This window comes from Gopherus evgoodei, chromosome 9 (assembly GCF_007399415.2).
Source record: "Gopherus evgoodei ecotype Sinaloan lineage chromosome 9, rGopEvg1_v1.p, whole genome shotgun sequence".
Classification (NCBI taxonomy): domain Eukaryota; kingdom Metazoa; phylum Chordata; order Testudines; family Testudinidae; genus Gopherus; species Gopherus evgoodei.
The window spans coordinates 69,351,835-69,373,873 of record NC_044330.1 but is presented as its reverse complement, the minus strand read 5'-3'; the positions used below and the strand labels follow the sequence as shown (position 1 = coordinate 69,373,873).

Here is a 22,039-nt window from a genome sequence, read left to right as displayed (position 1 = left end):
GCTCCTTGAATAAAGTCTAGTTGATCCATCAATTAATTTCTCTGCACAGGAACAAAAATTTCAGGTAATAAGCTGAGTTACAGAAGTGTATGATTGATTGAATAGCTACTTGTCCCTATAACCAGAATCACTGGAGCGGAAGAAGAAAATAATTTCTGTCCCTAAGGCCTGATCTACACTAGAAATTTAAGTCAGCTTAGTTGCATCGCTCAGGGGTGTGAAAAATCCTGAGTGGTTAAGCCAACTTAACCCCAAGTGTAAACATTCTTCCATCGACCTAGCTACCACCTCTCAGGGAGGTGGATTACCTACATCAGTGGGAGAACCCCTCCGGTTAATGTAGTTAGCATCTACACTGAAGCACTATAGCCATGCAGCTGTATCCCTGAGGCACTTCAAAGTGTAGACAAGCCCTAAGACACACCTCAACTGTCCCATCCTGAGGAATGGTCCCATTTCATTTCAGAAAAAGAACCATGCAATGGAGGGAACAGAAAGTTATTTACACTAAAAGAAGGAATCACACAGCATTTTAAGTTCTGTGCCCTCACTGTAGGTCTTTGTCACACATTTTGCCTTGCATTTGGGTAGTTTGAGAAATACACCCCAAGAGGAAAGGACAGACTACTGATTTTATAGGAGTGCAGCACAGCACCATGAAGGAGATCCAATCACCTCCAACCTTTGCAGTCAATGGAGCTAAGGTATGTCAAAATCAAAGGCAAGTGGAACGGGGAGAAAGTGGTAAAGGGGATTTACTCACAAGTTGATTCACACAGTGCCCACACCACAAATGGATGAGAATTTTTCATTTACCTTTCTCCCTGACACTATGGAACTGCGATTCAGACACAGTTTCCTCAAAAATTTTGGGAGATACTTGGCATTTTTATAAGATTTCACAATGTATTGTGACATTGTTTTGAGTCCTCTTAATTTAGGGAATTTCAGAAAAATTGAAGGGGTTGTACTGTACGACTGGAGAATTGCTAATATAGTTCCTATTTTTAAGAAAGGGAAAAAAAGTGATCTGAGTAACTATAGGTCTGTTAGTTTGACATCTGTAGTATGTAAGGTCTTGGAAAAAAATTGGAAGGAGAAAGTAGTTAAGGACATTGAGATCAACGGTAATTGGGACAAAATACAACATGGTTTTACAAAAGGTAGATCATGCCAAACCAACCTGATCTCCTTCTTTGAGAAGGCAACAGATTTTTTAGACAAAGGAAACGCAGTGGATCTAATTTACCTCGATTTCAGTAAGGCATTTGATACGGTTCCACATGGGGAATTATTAATTAAACTGGAAAGGATGGGGATCAATATGAAAATTGAAAGGAGGATAAGGAACTGGTTAAAGGGGAGACTACAAGGTGTCGTACTGAAAGGTGAATTGTCAGGCTGGAAAGAGGTTACTAGTGGAGTTCCTCAGGGATCGGTTTTGGGACCAATCTTTTTATTACCGATCTTGGCACAAAAAGTGGGAATGTGCTAATAAAGTTTGCGGATGACACAAAGCTGGGAGGTATTGCTAACACAGAGAAGGACTGGGATATCATACAGGAAGATCTGGATGACCTTGTACACTGGAGTAATAGCAATAGGATGAAATTTAATAGTGAAAAGTGCAAGGCCATGCATCTAGGGAATAATAAGAATTTTAGTTATAAATTGGGGATACATCAGTTGGAAGTAACAGAGGAGGAGAAGGACCTCAGAGTACTGGTTGATAGCAGGATGACTATGAGCTGCCAATGTGATACGGCCGTTAAAAAAGCGAATGCGGTTTTAGGATGCATCAGGCAAGGTATTTCCAGCAAAGATAAGAAGGTGTTAGTACCATTATACAAGGCACTGGTGAGACCTCATCTGGAATAATGTGTGCAGTTCTGGTCTCCCATGTTTAAGGATAAATTCAAACTGGAACAGGTACAGAGAAGGGCTACTAAGATGATCCAAGGAATGGAAAACCTGTCTTATGAAAGGAGACTCAAAGAGCTTGACTAGTTTAGCCTAACCAAAAGAAGATTGAGGGGGAATATGATTGCTCTTTATAAATATATCAGAGGGATAAATATTAGAGAGGGAGAGGAATTATTTAAGCTTAGTACCGATGTGGACACAAGAACAAATGGATATAAACTGGACACTAGGAAGTTTAGACTTGAAATTAGACAAAGGTTTCTAACCATTAGAGGACTGAAATGAGTAGTGGGGGCAAAAGGCATATCTGGCTTTAAGACTAAGCTTGATTAGTTTATGGAAGGGATGGTATGATGGGATAACCTAATTTTGGCAACTGATCTTTGATTATCAGCAGGTAAGTATGCCCAGTGGTCTGTGATGGGATGTTAGATGAGGTGGGATCTGAGTTACTACAGAGAATTCTTTCCTGGGTGCTGGCTGGTGAGTCTTGCCCACATGCTCAGGGTTTAGCTGATCGCCATATTTGGGGTCGGGAAGGAATTTTCCTCCAGGGCAGATTGGCAGAGCCCTGGACGTTTTTCACCTTCCTCTGCAGCATGGGGCATGGGTCACTTGCTGGAGGATTCTCTGCACCTTGAGGTCTTCAAACCACAATTTGAGGACTTCAATAACTCAGACATAGGTGAGGCATTTGTTACAGGAATGGGTGGGTGAGATTCTGTGGCCTGCATTGTGCAGGAGGTCAGACTAGACGACCACAATGGTCCCTTTTGACCTTAAAGTCTATGAGTCTATGAATTGGGATACTCCAACTTTTAGGGTTTGGCAGGAAAAAACCTGAATAAAGTAAGCCTCTGTCACCTCCTCCTCTTTGTCATGAAGTACTCTATTTCCATGACTCAACCTTTAGCTCAGCAGTTTCAGGCAGGCTGGATTTCATATCTCTGACTCGCTAAACTGATTGGTGGTTAAGGTAAAAAAGAGCTGATGTTAGTATAAGAGGAGTGGTTTGTTAGTTTCCCTGGAGTGCTTTAGATAAGCTAACTGACCCATGTTAAGCTGTAAGATTGTGTGTTTTCTTTCTGGAGAGTTCCCTATACAGCTCTGAAGGCATTCTCAATCACGGAGCCCCTGTTTTTGTGCTGTTTTCTGTTTGCAATGCTTTTTTTCTGCCAAGGAGACTAGCATGCGGAGCTTGGTACTTCTCCAACTGAGCGTGAGTAGTGTTTTTACTGTACTTCCTCTTTTTAAGGCTGTTTTTAAAGCAGTTATACAGAACTCTTGATATAGCATCAAAAAGTGATCAATTTTAGATTAGGCTCTTCAGAGAAGGGACTTTCTTTATGCTTTCGCAACACCTAATACACTGAAACAATTCTATTCGAATCACATGATAATCTGCCTATAAAAGAGTTCCACATCAATATGATATGCTGTGGCCTTGTGAAAAGTGGTCTTGTGAGGCTCAGCCTACTTCCTAATGAACAGGTGTCCACGTGCAAGAACTACCAGCACAACAGGTTCATGTTTGCATCTTCTGCAGAAAGGCCAAGTACTAAACTGCCCTCTCTCCCCTAGAGACATTCTACAAATCGATGTTGAGACGCAGAGGAGTGAGGGAGGTCTATGCTGCTGCTGTCTCATGTACCTGTTCTAGCGATAAATGACTTCAGTCTCCAGGATTGTCAAGCTGTCACCTTTCGCGATCGTTACATTCACTAAAAAACAAAGAACAGTTAATGAGTTATCCACAGCTACGCTCAGTCTGCTGCATCTCCATTCATTTGTAATTCTGAATCGGAGCAAAGGACAATAACAGAATTTTCTTCATTTCTGACCTGGACACTAGTTTCTTCACCATCATACTAGAAAAGGGTATAGCTAAGGAGAGCTGGCAGAAGAGCAAAGGCAAATGAGCAACAAGTTCTGCAGCGTTTGTAACCCTGTCCCAAAGACACTTCCCTCAGGACAGATAGAGTTGACGCTCTGGGAAGTCAATAAATAAGGATTTGGCTGGAAAACCAATCCACACACTCCAAAACATGATCAAGGGCTTGAAAATGTACCCAAAACCTACCAGCCAAAGGACTAAGTCTGTTAGCATGAGGAAGATATGAAAACTAAGGGCCCTTCACTATGAGGAACAGGGGAATGCTCTGCTAAAAGTTGAGCTCCCTGCCAACCTCAGCTCCTGGAATTCATACCAAGAGTCCCTGGACTCTGTTTGGGGATCTCATTGTTCATACCAGCCTCTGGCAAGTAAATGGCAGATTAATTTAAAACCAGCACTCCCACCCCCTTCTGGGTACTTAGAGGGAGAAAAAGGTTGTTCGCTCCCGATCCCAGAAGCTCCTGACTTATCATTTAGGAAGGGGAAGACCTCAACTTCACTCTACACTCTAGCAGCCTCTGTTTTACATTGTTTTTTGTTTATTTGGTTGGTTTTGACTTTCTGCCCCAAGAGAAGTTACTCTGCTGTACAGAGCTCTTCTACATAACAACTGAATGAAACTGAGATTTACCCCAGTTTCTCTGCTGCAGGCAAAGTGAAACTGACCAATGTCTTGTTCATTTTGCTTCACTGCTACTCAGCAAAGACCTAAGTAAGAGTACTGAGCAACCTGTCCACCTAGTCAGGACAACAGCACTGCATGGGTTACATTGGTTGCAAAGGTAACCTTCCAGAAGTATCTCCAAAGAGCCCAGATTTTTTTTAATGAAAGCTTAAATTCTGAACAAACCCGCCCCCCAACCCCAAAAATACAGCACATCTCCCCTGTGCCAGATGACCAAGGAAAGCTTCCCACTCACCACTGACAGCTGAAATCCTCTGATCCTCCTCTCTAAATCCCTTGTCAAAAGCAGCTTGACTTCAAGAGCACTTTACACAAACCGCTCTGGTGGAACGAGCAGTCAGACATTATATTAATATCCTATCTATAAATGACTTACAGAGGATTAACTAGTGACTGATGGGTCAGTGTTTTAACAAATAGTTGATCAACTGGTATAGATCGCCATAGAATCCAACAGGTAAACAGGTTGCTTATAAACATGACTTACAGCTATGACACCTACTGATATGCTTATAACCATCTATAACACATACCACTCATGCTTGTAACTAATATTAATAATTTAACCCTTTATAAATATCAACGGACTCTTAATATCATACGTGATTGAATGTGCAATGGATGATGCTCTGAAAGAAAAGAGTAAGTTTCCTTAATGCAGGTCACTAGCACCTGTCTATAACTAAGGCACAGATATGGTACAGCAGAAGGTCTGTGTTTAGGCTACATTTAATTTAGTAAGTCTCTCCCTAGATCCATTAGCATCTTCAGAAGAAAGCAAAAAAGGCTTTGTAATGAATGTGTCCAGCTTTCTATCACTGTAAGAGGGAGATGGGAATTAATGCTCAGACCCCAGCATCCCTCACTGCAAGCACCTAGGTTATGCTCCAACATGGGAGACTCAGTTCTCCCCCTCTCCCTGTAACATCACCATGATCGCCTCAACACACAGGGCAATAGCACTGCAGCAGTGCTGAGCCTCATGGGCCTATAGATGGACATTCTATGCCTGCCCAGGTAACAAGACAGTGCCAGGACCTGCCTGGGGACAGGGGAATTGATGTCCACAGGTCCCAGGACTAAGGGGGTGTGGTGAGGAGGTAAAGCACAGGGATCCTCAGGGGGTGCCCGGCAGGGCAGTGAGGGGTGTGCCCAGAAGGTAATGAGCTCCAGGGGTGGGGGCAGTGTGGGGAGATGCCTAAAGACAGAGTGGAAGATGCCCAGGGTAATGAGCCCCAGGTGTAGGGCAGCAAGGGAGCAAGGTGAGGGACACCCAGGGGTACTGTGAGCAGTCCCGGAGATGCTATATGGGGTGGAGGAGAGGGTGCTGAGACTCAGGGAGGGGGGGAAGGGGACAGAAAGGCTGGGGGCTGCTATACCAGGTAGGAGACCCAATGGTGCTGGGAAGCTGAGTCATGGGAGGCAAGGTTCGGACCAGAGAGGGAAGGCCTCAGGAGGGCAGTAGAAAGCAGAGTGCAGGAGGTGCAAGGGGTACTGGGCCAGGTGAGATTGGGCCACTAGGGGAGGGGCAGAGGTGCTAGATCAGTTGGGCCTTGCTGGGGAAGGTGGGGGGCCCCCCAAGGGTGCTGGGCTGGGGACAGAAGGTTCTGAGGAGGTGGCTTGGTGGGTGCCCCAGAGGTGCAGGGTTGGTGGGAAGCAAGGCAAGGGGCCTGGGGAGTGTTTGGCCATAGGGGGCTGGGGAAGTAGGTCAGTAGGGGACCCCCAGGCTGCTGGGCCAGGTGGGTACTGGGCCCATGAAAGGGAAGGGGGCTGGGTTTGTAGGGCCCACAAGGTTGCTGGGCTGGGTGGGAGGACCATGGCAGGGGTCCAAGAGGCACTGACAGAGGGCCTGGGACACTGTGCCGGGTGAAGGGGGTGCTTGGGAGGTGGGTTGGTGGGGGTCTGGGGATAGGTGGTGGGGGCCCCAGCAAGGTGGGTCAGCGAGGGGCACACCAGGAAGGAGTGGAGGGCTGAGAGGCAGGGCGGGGAGGTTGTGAGGGGTGCTGGGGACCCCGGGGGGCAGAGCCGGGCACTGGGCGGGGGATCAGTGGGAGCTTTGGGGAAAGGATGGGGGGACAGGCAGGGGGGGGGCGCTGGGGACCCCGGGGGGCAGAGCCAGGTGCTCGGAGGGGGATCAGCAGGAGCTTTGGGGAAAGGACCGGGGGGTGGGGGGCGCTGGGGACCCTGGGGGGCAGAGCCGGGCGCTGGGCAGGGGATCAGCGGAAGCTTTGGGGAAAGGACGGGGGGCAGGGGGCGCTGGGGACCCCGGGGGGCAGAGCTGGGCGCTGGGCGGGAGATCAGCGGGAGCTTTGGAGAAAGGACGGGGGGGGCTGCTGGGGACCCCGGGGGGCAGAGCCGGGCGCTGGGCAGGGGATCAGTGGGAGCTTTGGAGAAAGGAGGGGGGGCAGGCGGGGGGGCGCTGGGGACCCCGGGGGGCAGAGCCAGGTGCTCGGAGGGGGATCAGCAGGAGCTTTGGGGAAAGGACCGGGGGGTGGGGGGCGCTGGGGACCCCGGGGGGCAGAGCCAGGTGCTCGGAGGGGGATCAGCAGGAGCTTTGGGGAAAGGACCGGGGGTGGGGGGCGCTGGGGACCCTGAGGGGCAGAGCCGGGCGCTGGGCGGGGGATCAGCAGGAGCTTTGGGGAAAGGACGGGGGGGGCGCTGGGGACCCCGGGGGGCAGAGCCGGGCGCTGGGAGGGGGATCAGCGGGAGCTTTGGAGAAAGGACGGGGGGACGGGCGGGGGGCGCTGGGGACCCCGGGGGGCAGAGCCAGGTGCTCGGAGGGGGATCAGCGGGAGCTTTGGAGAAAGGACAGGGGGACGGGCGGGGGGCGCTGGGGACCCCGGGGGGCAGAGCCGGGCGCTGAGAGGGGGATCAGCGGGAGCTTTGGAGAAAGGACGGGGGGACGGGCGGGGGGCGCTGGGGACCCGGGGGGGCAGAGCCGGGCGCTGGGAGGGGGATCAGCGGGAGCTTTGGAGAAAGGACAGGGGGACGGGCGGGGGGCGCTGGGGACCCCGGGGGGCAGAGCCGGGTGCTCGGAGGGGGATCAGCAGGAGCTTTGGGGAAAGGACCGGGGGGGCGCTGGGGACCACGGGGGGCAGAGCCGGGTGCTGGGCGCTGGATCAGCGGGAGCTTTGGAGAAAGGACAGGGGGACGGGCGGGGGGGCGCTGGGGACCCCGGGGGGCAGAGCCGGGTGCCGGGCGCTGGATCAGCGGGAGCTCCGGGGGAAGGGCGGGGGGTTGTTGAGGGCGGTCGGTGCCCCCGGCACCCATCCCCGGGCCGCGCGGCGGCGGCAGCGGCAGCAGCACCGGTCCGGCCCGCACGCCCCTTACCGCAGAGCCTCCGCCGCGCCCGTTCCCGCCGCCTCCTACCTGAGCCGGGGAAGGGCAAGGGCAGGCGCCCCGGCCAACCCGGTGTGTTCCCCGCCCTGCCCGCCACCGCGCGTGCGCCCGCCGGCCGGCTACAAGCGGATTTGTCCCCTCTCGGGCACGCGCCGCGCGCACCACCACCCGTGGGGGCTGGGGGGCGGGGTTAGGAGCTACCTGTCCCCTTTGGCCCCGCCCCTCACCCATGCCACGCTCTGCTTTTCCCTCCCTCTCCTTCCCCCTCGTCCAAAGGGCAAACGGGTCACCGTGTGGGTCTTGCCTGAGCCCCCCGCATCGCTGTGCCCAAGACTGCCCGCCTCCTTCGAGAGGCTGGGGTTGGGGTCGCTGCTCGCTTGAGCCTTGCTTCCTCCCCCCCGCCCCGCTCCACGGGGCTGGCATCATCCTATCACACACTCCTCTGCACCCCAGTCTTTTGGCAAAAGTAAGCTTTTGTCCCAAATGCCCACTTTGCCGAAAAATCAGGATGGTGGATTTTTTAAAAAGGCTCCAGAGGCGATGCTGGCAATTACAGGCTGGTAAGCTTGAGTACCAGGCAAATTGGTTGAAACTATAGTAACAGAATTGTCAGACACACAGGTGAACAAGGTATGTTGGGGAAGAGAGAAGAACATTGCTTTTGTAAAGGGAAATCATGCCTCACCAATCTAGCAGAATTCTTTGAGGGGGGGGTCAACAACCATGTGCCCAAGGGGATCCAGTGGAAATAGCGTACTCGGACTTTCAGAAAGCTTTTGGCAAGGTCCCTCAGCAAAGGCACTTAAGCAAAGTAAGCTGTAATGGGATAAGAGAGAAGGCCCCCTCATGGAACAGTAACTGGTTAAAAGACAGGAAACAAAGGGTAGGAATAAATGGTCTGTTTTCACAACATAAAGAGGTAAATAGCAGGGTTCCACAAGGATCTGTATTGGGACCAATGAGGTTCAACATATTCATAAATGACCTGGAAAAAGGGATAAACAGTGAGGTGGCAAAATTTGCAGATGTTGCAAAATTGCTCAACATAGTTATGTCTAAAGCTGACTAAAGAGCTACAAAGGGGGTCTCACAAAACTGGGTGACTGGGCAACAAAATGGCAGATGAAATTCAATGTTGATAAATGCAAAATAATGCACATTGGAAAACATAATCCCAACTATACATACAAAATGATGGGGTCTAAATTAGCTGTTACCACTTAAGAACGAGATCTTGGAGTTCTCATGGATAGTTCTCTGAAACTATCTGCTCAATGTGCAGCAGCAGTCAAAAAAGCAAACAGAATGGTAGGAACCACGAGGCCAGGGATAGATAGTAAGACAGTAAATATCATAATGCCACTATAGAAATCCATGGCATGCCCACACATTGAATACTGCATCCAGTTCTGGCCACCCCATCTTAAAAGATATATTAGAATTGGAAAAAGTATAGAGAAGGGCAACAAAAATCATTAGAGGGATGGAATGGCTTCCATATGAGGAGATTAAAAAGAGACTGGGACTGTTCATCTTAGAAGAGAGGTGACTAAGGGGCGGGGCGCAGAATATGATGGTCTATAAAATCATGACTGCTGTGGAGAAGGTGAATAAGGAAGTGTTGTTTACTCGTTCACATAGCTCAAGAACCAGCAGTCACACAATGAAATTAAAGGGCAATCTGATTAAAACAAACAAAAGGATGTACTTCTTCACACAACGCACAGTCAGCCTGTGGAACTCATTGCCAGGGGATGTTGTGAAGGCCAAAACTATACCTGGATTTAAAAAAAAATAGATAAAGTTCATTGAGGATAAGTACATCAGTGGTTATTACCCAAGATGATCAGGGATGCAACCCCGTGCTCTGGGTGTCCCTAAACCTCTGACTGCCGGAAGATGAGACTGGATGACAGAGAATGGCTCGCTTGATAAATTGTTCTGTTCATTCCCTCTGAAGCAGCTGGCACTGGCCCCTGTCAGAAAACAGGATACTGGGCTAGATGGACCATTGGTCTGATCCAGTATGGCTGTTCTTATTTTCTAATAGTGCGCAGACCCACTAAACCCATCCACTTACAGTTCTGAACTTCAGTATTAGCTGCAGATTCCCCTGGCTAATCAAAATGCCTGGAAGAGCACTCATCTTCTGGTGCCACCACAGCAGCATATACTACCTCCACTGCTAACATGATTTTCAAAGGTGCTGAGCACCCACAACTTGTTGCAGTCTATGGGAGCTGTGGGCGTTCAGCTTTCAGGAAGCCAACCAGTAACCTGATCAAAACATACTCCATTCCTACCTGGTACCCCTTCCAGGCTTACACTATACTAACTTCTGGACCAAAGGAGGAAAGAGCCACATTCATACACTAACATACTCTGTATTTGTACAGCACACAGCATAATAGCATCCTGATCCATGATGGGCTTGTAGGTGCTACAACAATATAAATAATACAAAATAATAGTAATAAACAAGATACTGAGTCAAACCCCATCAAAACAATATATACTGTACTATTCACTAGGTAGAGCAGGTCAGTACCCTACACATGACCCTTTGTACTAGCAGACTGCCCCACCGGCAGTACAAATATGCAAAATAAAAGCAGAGTCCTGCCAAATATAAACTCAGTGACCACAAAATGGAAATAGTAACAGAGAAGACAAAGTGCAGCAGCAACCCAGGGAGGAACGTTGTGCAGCCAAGCAAACCGAGAGATGTTTGCTACATGCTAAGCAAAAAGGAACATGAGAAAGAATCTTCATCAAATGATCAGAAATAGCAAGAGACAAAGGGGGAAGGAAAGTGATGGCAGAAAACAGCATGGAGACATGCAGCAACCTGCTATCAAATCAAAAATAGACTCAGACAGGAAACAGACTCAGGGGATGAAAGCCCATTCACCACCATGAAGCCCTAACCTATGCTGCCTGATCTGTGAGATCAGCTGCTGACAGTGTTCTCTCTTTTAGCCCCTGATTCCAAGCTTCCTCCCCTCGGAGTCAATGGAAAGGGCTCCCATGGACTTCAGGCAGCTTTGGATGAAGCTTTAGCCCTTTGGTAACGCTCACAGATCATATCACGCTGCTAATAAAGATTGGTTTAATTGAACGAAGCAGGTCTCCCCCAAAGAACAGTAACTGCATGACACAGCCTTATGTTCCTAGTCAGTCAGCCAGGCTGGGCTCTGTGCATGGGGTCCACCGGGCACCACACTTGACGCTAATTAGCATTTTGGCACCTTTGTGAGTAACCTCAGCACAGGGACCAAGGAGAACAGAAATTGAACTTCCCCTCTAGCAGCAGAGGGTTCGTATGAAAAAAAGCCTGCATTATCAGATTCTGAGGCTCAACAGGGGTTCACGTCTCCTGGTCAATCTGGCATATTTCAGCAGCACTAAATTCCCTTGACAATTATTAAAGAATGCAATTTAGCCTAACGTGAAGGAAGACTCATCATTGTGTTAAACTAGCCTTTCTTCACAACCATATTAGAATACTCATGCTACTCCTCCAGGAACTAAAAAAGATGTGTAGATCTGATAAGAGCTGTGACTGAATTGGGTGACATAGTCATAACACAGTTTGGTCACATCCACACAGGCCTGTTACAATAGGTTGTTCAGGGGTACCATTGTAACAGTCCTCTGGCTCAGCTGGGGTTAATGGAACCAGAACGGTAGTGCTGATGCAAATCACATTAGCCACTGTTAAAATGCATAACTTTCTGTAACACTGTTACATTGTTGTAGAGTGTGCAGGGCCTTATTGTTCTGGTTTGTGAGAGAATCATCTTTACGGGCAGAAGGGAGGTTGTTTTCTCTGGTATTGGCTGCCAGCTGGGATCAGACCAGCTTGTCTGTAATTTGCCATGATCTCTGATTGTGCTGAAGGATCTCCTCTCTTAATTCCCAGGGAGGAGGAAACTGCCATCCCCCATCTGGATGCCGACCCAAAGGACAGCAATATGTACTAGCTGCTTCAGAGCCCACTTTCACAGTCTGGGCAGATACAGTAGAAATCATGGAGACACTTTAGCAAAACTAGCAGGGATTATTGCCCCAAAACTGGAGGTTCTGAAGGGCTTTGGTTGATCTTCTGCTTGGCCTTTCCTTCCCTTTTATCTTCATAGCAAATAGCATGGTAAGAAACAAGGGGTTTCACTCTCCATATTTAAAAGAGCAACAGACTAGGGGTTGAATCGATAGTTTTGTGACATGAGGCCCAGGATTGGGAGCCAGGAAATCTGACTTCATGCCCAATTAGCCAGAGATTCACTGTGTGACCCTAAGCAACTCACTTGAGGTCCTGATTTGTACTGAACTATGTTCAGGGCAAAATTCGAGCGGTCGGTGGGAACTTCAGGTGCATTAGGCCCTTCACCTCTCTGTGTCTCAGTTTCCCGTCTGTAAAATGGGGATAATCATGCCTATTTGCATCTCAGGAATTTTGTGAGATTCATGGCTCAATCCAAAGCCCATTGCTGTCAATGAGTGTCTTTCCACTAACTTCAAAAGGTGCTGGATCTGGCCCCTGTACGATGCTTTGATCTCCTCAGCTGGAAGGAGGGGTACAAATACAAAGAATAATTTTTCTTATTATTTTAAATGCAGGAAAGTCTCATCTAAAGCTGGGTTAGGGCACTGGACTCAGGAGATCTAGATTTGATTCCTGGTTCTGCCACAGGCTTCCTATGGGATCCTTGGGCATGTCACCTGATCTCTCTGTGCCTCAGTTCCCAGCTGTAAAATGGGAATCTTTATGCTCCCTTTGTCTGTCTTGTCTCTTTCACTTGTAAGCACTTCGAGACAGGAGCTCTATCTTATTGTACTTTGTGCACAGGGCCCAGAACGATGTGGCCCTGGCCTCAGGTGGCGACTCTAGGTGATACTGTAATACAAATAATAAAATAACGTTCAAAAAGCACTTCCCATGCTTCAGCAAGGTGGTTGGAACTGGACTATGATAAAGCTCAAAATATCCCAAAGCTAAATCAAGGGAGTCCAAGATGTTTAGCTGACAGCACTGGAAACATCAAAGAGCTGAGCCTCAGCTGTGGTCAGTTGGCATAGCTCTGTGGACAGCAGTGGAGTGACACTGATTTACACCAGCTAAGGATCTGGCCCCAGATTTCACCCTATTTTTTAGACGTCCAGAGCAAATCTTAATAATGTGAACAAGGAAAAGATCATGTGGCTGTTTTGCCTCCTCAAGCAAGGGGCAACATTAGCATTTCAGTGACGGTAACACCTTACAGCTCAATGAAGTTCACACTTCCCTGAGTGCTATTGTTTTCCCCCAGAGAAGAACAATACTGTATCTCAAAGGTGGATGTGACTAATCCACTTGTTTTGGAGCCACTGGGTAAATAGCAGCTGGTAGAATCCAGATGATATTGACTCCAGATCCAGATACCAACTGCTGCTATGGCCAAAGACAGTCCTCGGCTACACTTGCAAGTTAGAGAGCATTAAATCAGCCTCAGGCACCCTAACTCCTGAGGTGTCCACACAGGCAAGGCATGGAAAGCGTCCAGACTCCACAAGAAGCATAAAGCTTGCTGCACTCTGGCTGGAGTGCCATGGTGCTGGTGTGGATACCCTGGTCTATTAATACACTTGGCCTCCAGAAGCAGGGTCGGCTCTACTGTTTTTGCCACCTCAAGCAGCGTACCAAATTGCTGCTGCGGGCAGCTGAAGACAGAAGCTGCCGCCGAATTGCTGCCGCTGCGGAAATGCGCCCTAGCAGCACATGGACTGCCCCCGCCATCTGCGGTGGCAATTTGGTACGCTGCTTGGGGCCAGGGCAGGTGCAAGGATGTTTCGCGCCCTAGGCAAAAGTTCTACCTTGCGCCATCCCCCTCCCCTAGCCCTGTGGCAGGTCTCCGCCCCCTGCTTTGCCCTGAGGTGGCCCCCCCGGCAGCAGCTCCCCCTTCACCCTGAGGCGCATCCCCTCTGCGGCAGCTCCCCCAAGCCCGGGGAGCTGTGCGGCAGCTCCCTGCCCCAGCTCACCTCTGCTCCACCTCCTCCCCGAGCACGCCATCACCGCTGCTCTTCTCCTGCCTCTCAGGCTTGCGGCACCAAACAGCTGTGTGGTGCCACAGGCCTAGAAGGGATGGAAGCAGAATGGGGCAGCGTGCTCTGGGGAGGAGGTGGAGCAGAGGTGAGCTGGGACGGGGAATGGTTCCCCTGCGTGCCGCACCCCCCTTACTTGCTGCAGGCGGCCCTTCCCGCACCCCCCTGCACCAGATCCCTCCCCCTAAACACCAGCAATGACCAGGGTGGCTGAAGATCCGGCTGCCACGATCGCTGCCGAAGGACCCAAAATGCCGCCCCCCACCAAATGATAGCGCCCTAGGTGACCGCCTAGGTAGCCTAATGGGTTTCACCAGCCCTGCTTGGGGCCACAAAAACGCACGGACTGCCGCCCCTTGCAGATTGCCGCCCCAAGCACCTGCTTGGAATGCTGGTGCCTAGAGCCAGACCTGTCCAGAAATGTCCCACAATGCCTGTTGTAGCCACTCTGGTCATCACTTTGAACTCTACTGCCCTGTCCTCAGGTGACCACTCATCATACCCACCCTTTAAATTCTCTGGGAACCCCCTTCCTGTTTGCTCAGGAAGGCATAGAGTGGTCTCAGAGCATCTTTCCAGGTGACCAGGCCTCTATGTGCCAGCGATCCCCAATATGGAGCAATGGCGAGGTGCTGGACCTCATCAGTGTTTGGTGGGAGGAAGTTGTCTAGTCCCAGCTGTGCTCCAGCTGTAGGAATTACAATACCTATGGGCAGATATCAAGGGCCATGACAGAAAGGGGCCATGACCAGGACATAGTGCAGTGCAGGGTTAAAGTGAAGGAGCTGCGGAGTGCCTACCACAAAATGTGGGAGGCAAACAGCCACTCCGTTGCTGCACCCACAACCTGCAGTTTCTACAAAAAGCTGAACGTGATACTTGGGGGCAACCCTGTCACGGAGTCACCAGGCGATGCTCTGGAACTGCTCCCCACAAAGCCAGGCAGGACTTTGGGGAGCCTCCTCTCCCTTGGAGCAGACTTGTTCAGGGCAAGAAGCTCACACGTCTTCACCTCCTGGGTCTCTCCTTGGAGCATTCAGCATCCTCTGCCCCTCCGTGCGCTTCCCACAGCGAGCCCGCCTCAGTGGGGTCCTGGGGAAGCCACTGGGTCCTGCACCCCAACTTTGCAGTCAGACGTGACTCTTAGCTAGCCAGTAAAACAGAGGTTTATTCGATGACAGGAACAGGGTCTAAAACAGAGCTTGTAAATACAGCGAACCGGACCCCTCGGACAGGTCCTTTCTGGGGGGCAGTGAACCAGACCCCCCACATCTGCACTTCACTCCTCGACCCCAGCCGGCTCCAGACTAACCACCCCTTCCAGCCCCTCCTTTCTGCTCAGCTCCTTTCCTGGGCCAGGAGGCCACCTGATCCCTTTGTCTCCAACACCTTCAGCTGGCATCTTTGCAGAGGAGGGGCCCAGGCCATCAGTTGCTAGGAGACAGAGTGCCAGGCATTTAGATGCACTGGCCCTTTGCTCTGCCAGATACTTAAGAACTGCTATGGGGACACTGAGGCACCAACACAGTATTCAGAGAAAACATTAAGAACATTCCCAGTTCGTCACAGACCCCACTTCCACTCCAAAGAGCATCATGGATACTTCAGAGACCGTAACAGCCCAAAGTTCAACAAGGCAGGAGGAGGAAAGCGGGAGGGAGAGTGCTGAGGAGGAGGGGGACCCAGAGCCAGAGGACAGCCCAGCATTCCTTAATGCATGCAGCCAAGAGCAGTTTTCAAGCCAGGAGGAAGATAGTCAGTTGCAGCGGATGGTGCTGGGGGAAGAACAAACAGCAGAGATGGTGCCCAGTAAGTGGCTTTTATTTTGGGAAGGTAGTTGTTTGGTGCGGACTCTTGGGGCAAAGAGGGTTGCAGAAAGAAGGGTTAGGGCTGTGTGCATGCCTAGATGTGGAATAGGGTGGTGATGTGCTCTCTCACATCACGATAATCAGCCTCAGTGATCTCATTGAAGGTCTTGTTGGCGTCAATAGGCATAACCCTAGGTAACTCGGGAGGGTGGAAGATCACGAGTGCCGATGAAGCCCTCCTGCTCAGGCCTCAATGAACCAATGTTCCTCCATGTTAAACACTTTGTGTAACCTAGTGTAACCTAATGTGTTAACAGCTGCAAAAGTGTAGTGTCAGCAGCCAGTGATTTGTTGTAACAGACTGGAGTTAGGCTGAAATGAACTCAAGGCTGCTTTTAGATAAAATGTATATGTCTACAGCTGGACAGAAGAGGGAGGGGAAACGGGGGATGAGCTAGTTAGCAGGTTTTGCAGTAAACAACTCGGGTATAAAAGAGAAAAGCCACTTGTTTTAGGTGTGCTTGATTTGAGATGTCAGTCTCCCTGCACTGCTTTGAGATCTCAAATAAACTTAGTTTGCTTCTCCACCCTGGTGTGTTTATTGGCGCAGCACACTGGGCGACGGACGCTCCCCGCTGTTGCTTGGCCTCGGGCACTTTGAGCCGGCAACAGTTCTTGGCGCCCAACAGTGGGCTCGAGGCTAAAATTAGCCTTGCCCGGATCCCTCCTGGTGGTCAACGGATTACGGCGACGACCAACGCCCAGTGCACACCGGTGACTTCACCGGGGGCCTCGGCAGAGACGCAGTTCGACCGACCCCGGAGGGCACAACGGTGCAACGCGCTCAAGTAGTGGACAAGCATTTGAGGGTGACGGTGAGGAACCGGTCCCTTGGATAAGGTACGAACAGTCCAGTAGTGTGGACTTTTGCCTGAGGCTGGGGATGCCCAGTCGTTGTAATTCAAGGCTGGGGACGCCCAGTCGTTGTAATTCCCATTAGACGATAGAGCGTCATATAATGGGTCAAGGGCATGGTATGGGGCGCCAGGTACGGTGCACACCATTAGAATGCATTCTAGTGAATTGGAAGGTCTTTGGCTCGGATCCGATGACTAAGAATAAACTGAAAAAGTTCTGTACAGTAAACTGGCCTCAATATCAACTAGAGGACCAGAAAAGGTGGCTACCAGAAGGATCACTTAATTATAACATGATCCTCCAATTACTCCTGTTTTGTCAGTGAACGGGTAGCTTCTGAAGCTGTTTGTATGGAGAGCTCTTGTAAAAAAAAATCCCCCATCGTAGCTCCTGTTCTTCCCCTGTCTGGCAGAGTGCAAGGATTCAAAAGCAGGTTAGGGATAGTGCAGGGACAAAGGAGGGACCTGTCTAGAAAGGGGAGACCCTATGTCCTAGTGCACTCTCTCCCTGTTGTAGCTAAAAAGCAAGATCAGATGCAAAATGGTACTGGGGGCCAGTGTGAGTGACTGTTACCGGAAGACGCCCAGAGTACCCTGTGAAGCAAAAGCTCGTGATCAGGACTACTCTAACGCAAGCCCGGTAACTAGCGGATCTTTAGGATCCCCCTATGGTGGGCTGACTCGGCCTGGCATCATCCGGTGAGGAAGCTACCTGGGTCTAGGAGTGTGTGTACCCATCTTCCCTTCCCCTTTCCTTTCCGTGTGGGCTACTGACAGTCTGGACATCTCACTGGATGCAATCAGAGTAAGCGGCGCCGTCTCCCAGAGACTAGCCGATGCTCTTTGCTGAACGGAGGTGTAGGAGGGTCATGGCCATCCTCCTTAGCCTCTCCTGTGTAAGTACCCTGTAGGGAAAAATCCTTAGTTTATGAGCCGCTAGCGCGGACAGGGCACCCTCCCTGTGTGTGTAAGTGGAAAATGGGGGACAGTCTAAACGTTCCACCTCACCTCTTAAGGGTACCCCAGCATATTATATGTACTTACATTATGGTTCAACAACCTGCAGGTATTTAGAGAATTGGAATATTTACACGCGTGAAAATCCATCTAAACAATGCCCACTAGAAGGTACTTCAATCTAGATAAGATCATACATCTAAGAAGAGCGTTTAATCACCAAAAAGCCCTGACACAGTATGAGCAAATTTGTCTATTGAGGAAAGGAAAGGGTAAATTTGAAATTCAGCTTGGCCCAGGGATAAAAAGAAAGTTGCTCTGCATTCAAGGTCAAGAATCAACGCAGACTATGCTAAGTACAAAGAAAAACTGCTTTCGGCCCCAGCTGGCTGTGGAAAAAGGAAAATTGACAGAGGCAAACCAAAGGCAATACAAGTTACAGAACTGAGATTACATTTGCAAAGCTTAACTGTCCAGTAAGATCCAACAGTGTGCCTTTGTGACCCCGGAGCCGGTGTGGCTTGGTGACACCGAAGAAGCCACAAGCAGCTGACCTGGACTGTAATCTCTGAAAGAGACACCGCAGGAGTTTCCAGGGTGTAAAAGAACAGCCCTCCCAAGAGCGGAAGCATGTTGGAAATTCTGGACAAGCTGTATACAGAATAATCTCCTGTCCACCTCTCCCCCATCTCTGAACATTATACACAGAAGTGGCCAGTCTGGACGTACGTGTGTGAGTATGAAAGGGGCTCCGGCTTGGGACATTAATGTTTTCCTGAGTGATGTGGGAGTGTTCCCAACACTCTCCGTTGTTGTTTTATTATTTTATTAATGGAGCTTTAAAAATTCAGTAATATGGTGTGTTTTCTTCATCTTCCCCCAACAATCCTGTAGTGTCAGCCTGATCACCTGACACGAGGGATAGATTGATAACAGAAATTTGTCACAGTTTGGTGAGCAATTAAGAAGGGGGAGCCCTGCAGACTTTACATCATCTATTTGTTTTACCCTTGTTATTTTATGTTTGCTTTGCTTGGTACTGTTGGTGTTGTATGTTGAAAACTGCATGAGTAAAAGTGAACACTAATAGGATAAGGAAACGCTATCTGGTTCTGGTTCTGTTCTGTTTAACCGGTTACTGTTGTTTTTCTGCTCTGTTCATCTGGGCATTAGGGTGTGTGGGCGGAACTGAACCTCTCGTTCGTAATTCCTCGGAGTGGAAGCCATGCGTGCGAGGAAGCTCCGAGGTCGAATTGAGAGTCTTCTGTCCCGTCCCCTGTAGCGATCAGTGTATAGAAGTAGGAAAGCCTGGCTTAGACTGTAATTCCCTCTGCTCTCTGTGTAACTCTCTTTTCTGTTTAAGTGTCAGCAGATAGATGGATGGGTCTCTGGGTAACCCCTCTAAAGGGCTTTGGATTGTATGTTAAGTAAATGGCCTTTACCCAATGGGCCATGTGTTTTTGTCCAGGTGGCAAGCCTCACGAGGGAGGACTCGGGTAGTCTTGTGAGTAAGAATGTTTAAGGGAAAAGACCAGGAGGGGTGGGGGCTAGTTAAGATGCCCATCCTCCTAGCTAAACTGGTAGTGGAACAAAGTTGGTGCCCATGGAAGGGACAGTTCAGCAAAAAAAGCAGGATTGGGCCCAGGCGGGCAGACAACAGACAGAGAGATTGGAAAACAGGTTGGAAAACTTTAAGGGTGTAGTGGAAGAAAGGAGTCAGTAAGTGTAAGCATGGGGATTTCAAATACCCAGGACTTACTTGGAATGGTGAGTTAAGTTGATAAAAGTGGCTGTTGGGAGACAAGCAAGTAATTTAAGGGAAAGTGAGAAGTTAACTCTGTAGTTGCTGGAGGGAACAGCAGTTGAACTTTGTAAAAATGCTAAAGAAAGTTCTTGGTGTCTGTGAAATGTTTGTAAATAAATTCAGGCAAAGAAATTATTGGATTGCAATCATTTGATTTGGCTATGAACAATTTAGTTGAATTAGCTGAAGAATGTATACAGTGTTATGTAATTGAAAACCTGGGCTGCCTAAGAAACAAATACAAGAAAATATGGGGTAATTCCTCTATTTTGCCTGAAGTCAACAAGAGTATTTGTATATTTTAAGTGATGATTGACTGCCCAGAAGGGGTAGACCTCTGTTTTTTTTGTCTTTCAGATAATCAGAGAAAACTAATGCCAGCTGAACAGCATTCAACGTACCATGCATTTACTGGCACAATAGGAATTTTTTTTTGTGTTCTATGTTCTGTCTTGTGGCGTTTATCTTGCAGCCGGAATTGATGTGTTTAGTGTTTTCATGGAATGGTCTGGTTTGAAATCAGGCGGAAGGGTTAGATTGGAATGCAGATACTTGTTTTGTTCAACTTGGAATACAAAGTGTTTGGATAAATCAGGAGAATGTAATATACCAAAGTCTAATGCATTTCCTTAAGTAAGAAAAAGAATCTTCATTGGCCAAATCTTTTAATTGAAAATTGTTATTAAAATTTGTATACCAACAGTCTTTGGAAGCAAAGACATGAAAAGTTGACCCACTCCCCATATTGTACATGGGATCTTTCTGGCTACCTCAGATTTTTAGCCAGACGGCTGGGGATGGTGGGAAGCTATTGGACGAGAGATTGAATTGAATGAACCTATCAAAGTGGGTATGCTTGTTTTAGCTTGTTGTGCCAAAGTTCTGTAATAAGGTTATTTTAGTGAAAGGGTATATGTGGCATACATTGAATAATAAGACTAATGTACTGTATAATGACAACGTTTGTGTGTTTGTTGTTGGGAAAAAGGTGTATAAGTGAAAAGTGGAAGTTTCCTTTGCAGGTTAAAAGAAGCCAAGAAGGGAAAAAGGACAAAGAACAGAATGAGTTAACTGGAAAAAAAACATAATTAGCTCGCAAGCTCAGGATATAGATAAGACACTGACGCCATTCAAGGACACTGCTCACAGTTAAGACTTGACTAACAACTAGGAAAAGAAGGGCTTGACTTTGCCCACGCAGCTATGAGATTTGCAAAACACTGCCAGGCACTAATGGTTTCTTTTCCCACACGTAAAGAAGCGCTACCCAAAGACCCTAGCAGCCCTGCCACTCCTTGGAACAAGGAGATGGGATCAATGTAAAGGTCCACCAACGAAAGACTGCTCTGGCTCCACGCTGGAAAGGCCCTTATTAAGTCCTGCTGACTACCAACACCGCTGTGAAGTGCCAAAGACTGACTGCCTGTACCCATGATTCTCACTGCAAAAAGACCCCTCCACATCGGGAGAATTCTCCTACTGATGATTAGCCTATTTCTCCTTCTAGCTCCACTGTGCCTTCTGGACAGCACGGGAAAAGTACAAGGTGAAGTGCTAGTAACCTCTCCCTTGTCCACTGACAGATGTACTATGCCTTTGAATTTTTCTAGAAGAATCAAAACCATTACAGGGTGATGGGCTGGTAACCTCTCCCCTGTAGGATGTTGAACCACGACTGTTTTGGGAAAGAAGAAGGAACACTCACTCCATTAAAACTGCCAAAGTCCAGGGATTCCTGACTAGAAAGGACATTAAGAACTGACCTTGGTGAAGAAACAAAAAATTATACACTGGCAGGAGGACATTTGTGGGACCCATGCTTGGGAATGTGGGATTGATTGGAGTTTGGAGTTTATTCTACAGGCTGCACCCTGTGTCCTGGAGAGTGACTGATAATGTAACCCCCTCCTATGCTCTTAATGTTAATGCCTTTTGAAAGTACCTAAGAATAGTTAAATAACAGATGTAATATAGTACTACACCAAGAAAAGATGGTATTGAATATAACTGAGGCTGGGAAGGCATTGCAGTGGGATCTCGTATGTTTAGGAATTCGGGATTTCCTGAATGACCAGCTGAGGGCCATTCAGAGTGATCTTGAGTACCAGACTTGGCCCACTGCCCTTACAGACGCATCAGGACTACCTTTCTGATCCGTGATCATGAAAACATACTTGGACACTTTCTGGGTGGAAGTGTGGCTTCACAGGGCGGGGTGTGCGCCCTTATAGGGGATGAATGCTGTACTTATGTCCCAGAAAACGCACAGGATATTAACAAGTACATCCTGTCAGCCGAACAGGCTTTTGAACAGTGGAAAGCCCAGGAAAGGGAACCCACTATTTCTGATTCCCTCTGGGGCTCGTTTCTCAACCTGGGGGGACTAGGGGGAGGCATTGTTCCCCTCCTGCTCACTGGTGTGGTGTTGTGTATCGTTACTCTCCTCTTGCTTGCTTGCTGTAAAGCACTCCAGCTCCCTAGAGCTTAATCGCTTGTTGTCCTTAAAGTATGAGAAAACTCAGCCAAAAGTTTGTTGCGTATTCTCAAAGGAGGGAGCTGTTGGTGTCACTAGGAATAACCCTAGGTAACTCGGGAGGGTGGAAGATCATGAGTGCCGATGAAGCCCTCCTG

General features: G+C 48.9%; 1 protein-coding gene across 5 annotated transcripts in view; it reads right to left on the bottom strand.

The window, feature by feature from the left end:
- The window catches only part of RAB9B (RAB9B, member RAS oncogene family), a 40,567-nt gene that overhangs the window by 3,564 nt on the left and 14,964 nt on the right, over positions 1 to 22,039 (bottom strand). Inside the window, exons 1-3 of one of the 5 annotated variants that reach the window (XM_030576129.1) lie at positions 7,872 to 7,941; positions 4,738 to 4,823; positions 3,575 to 3,644 (exon numbers count right to left, since the gene is read on the bottom strand). The exons of 1 other annotated variant lie outside the window; for it this stretch is intronic. The gene's annotated coding sequence lies outside the window, so the exon portion shown is untranslated. Of the gene's footprint in view, positions 1 to 3,574; positions 3,645 to 4,737; positions 4,824 to 7,832; positions 7,950 to 22,039 lie in introns of those variants that run through there. 3 more of the 5 variants (XM_030576128.1, XM_030576127.1, XM_030576130.1) reach the window with 3 other exon arrangements.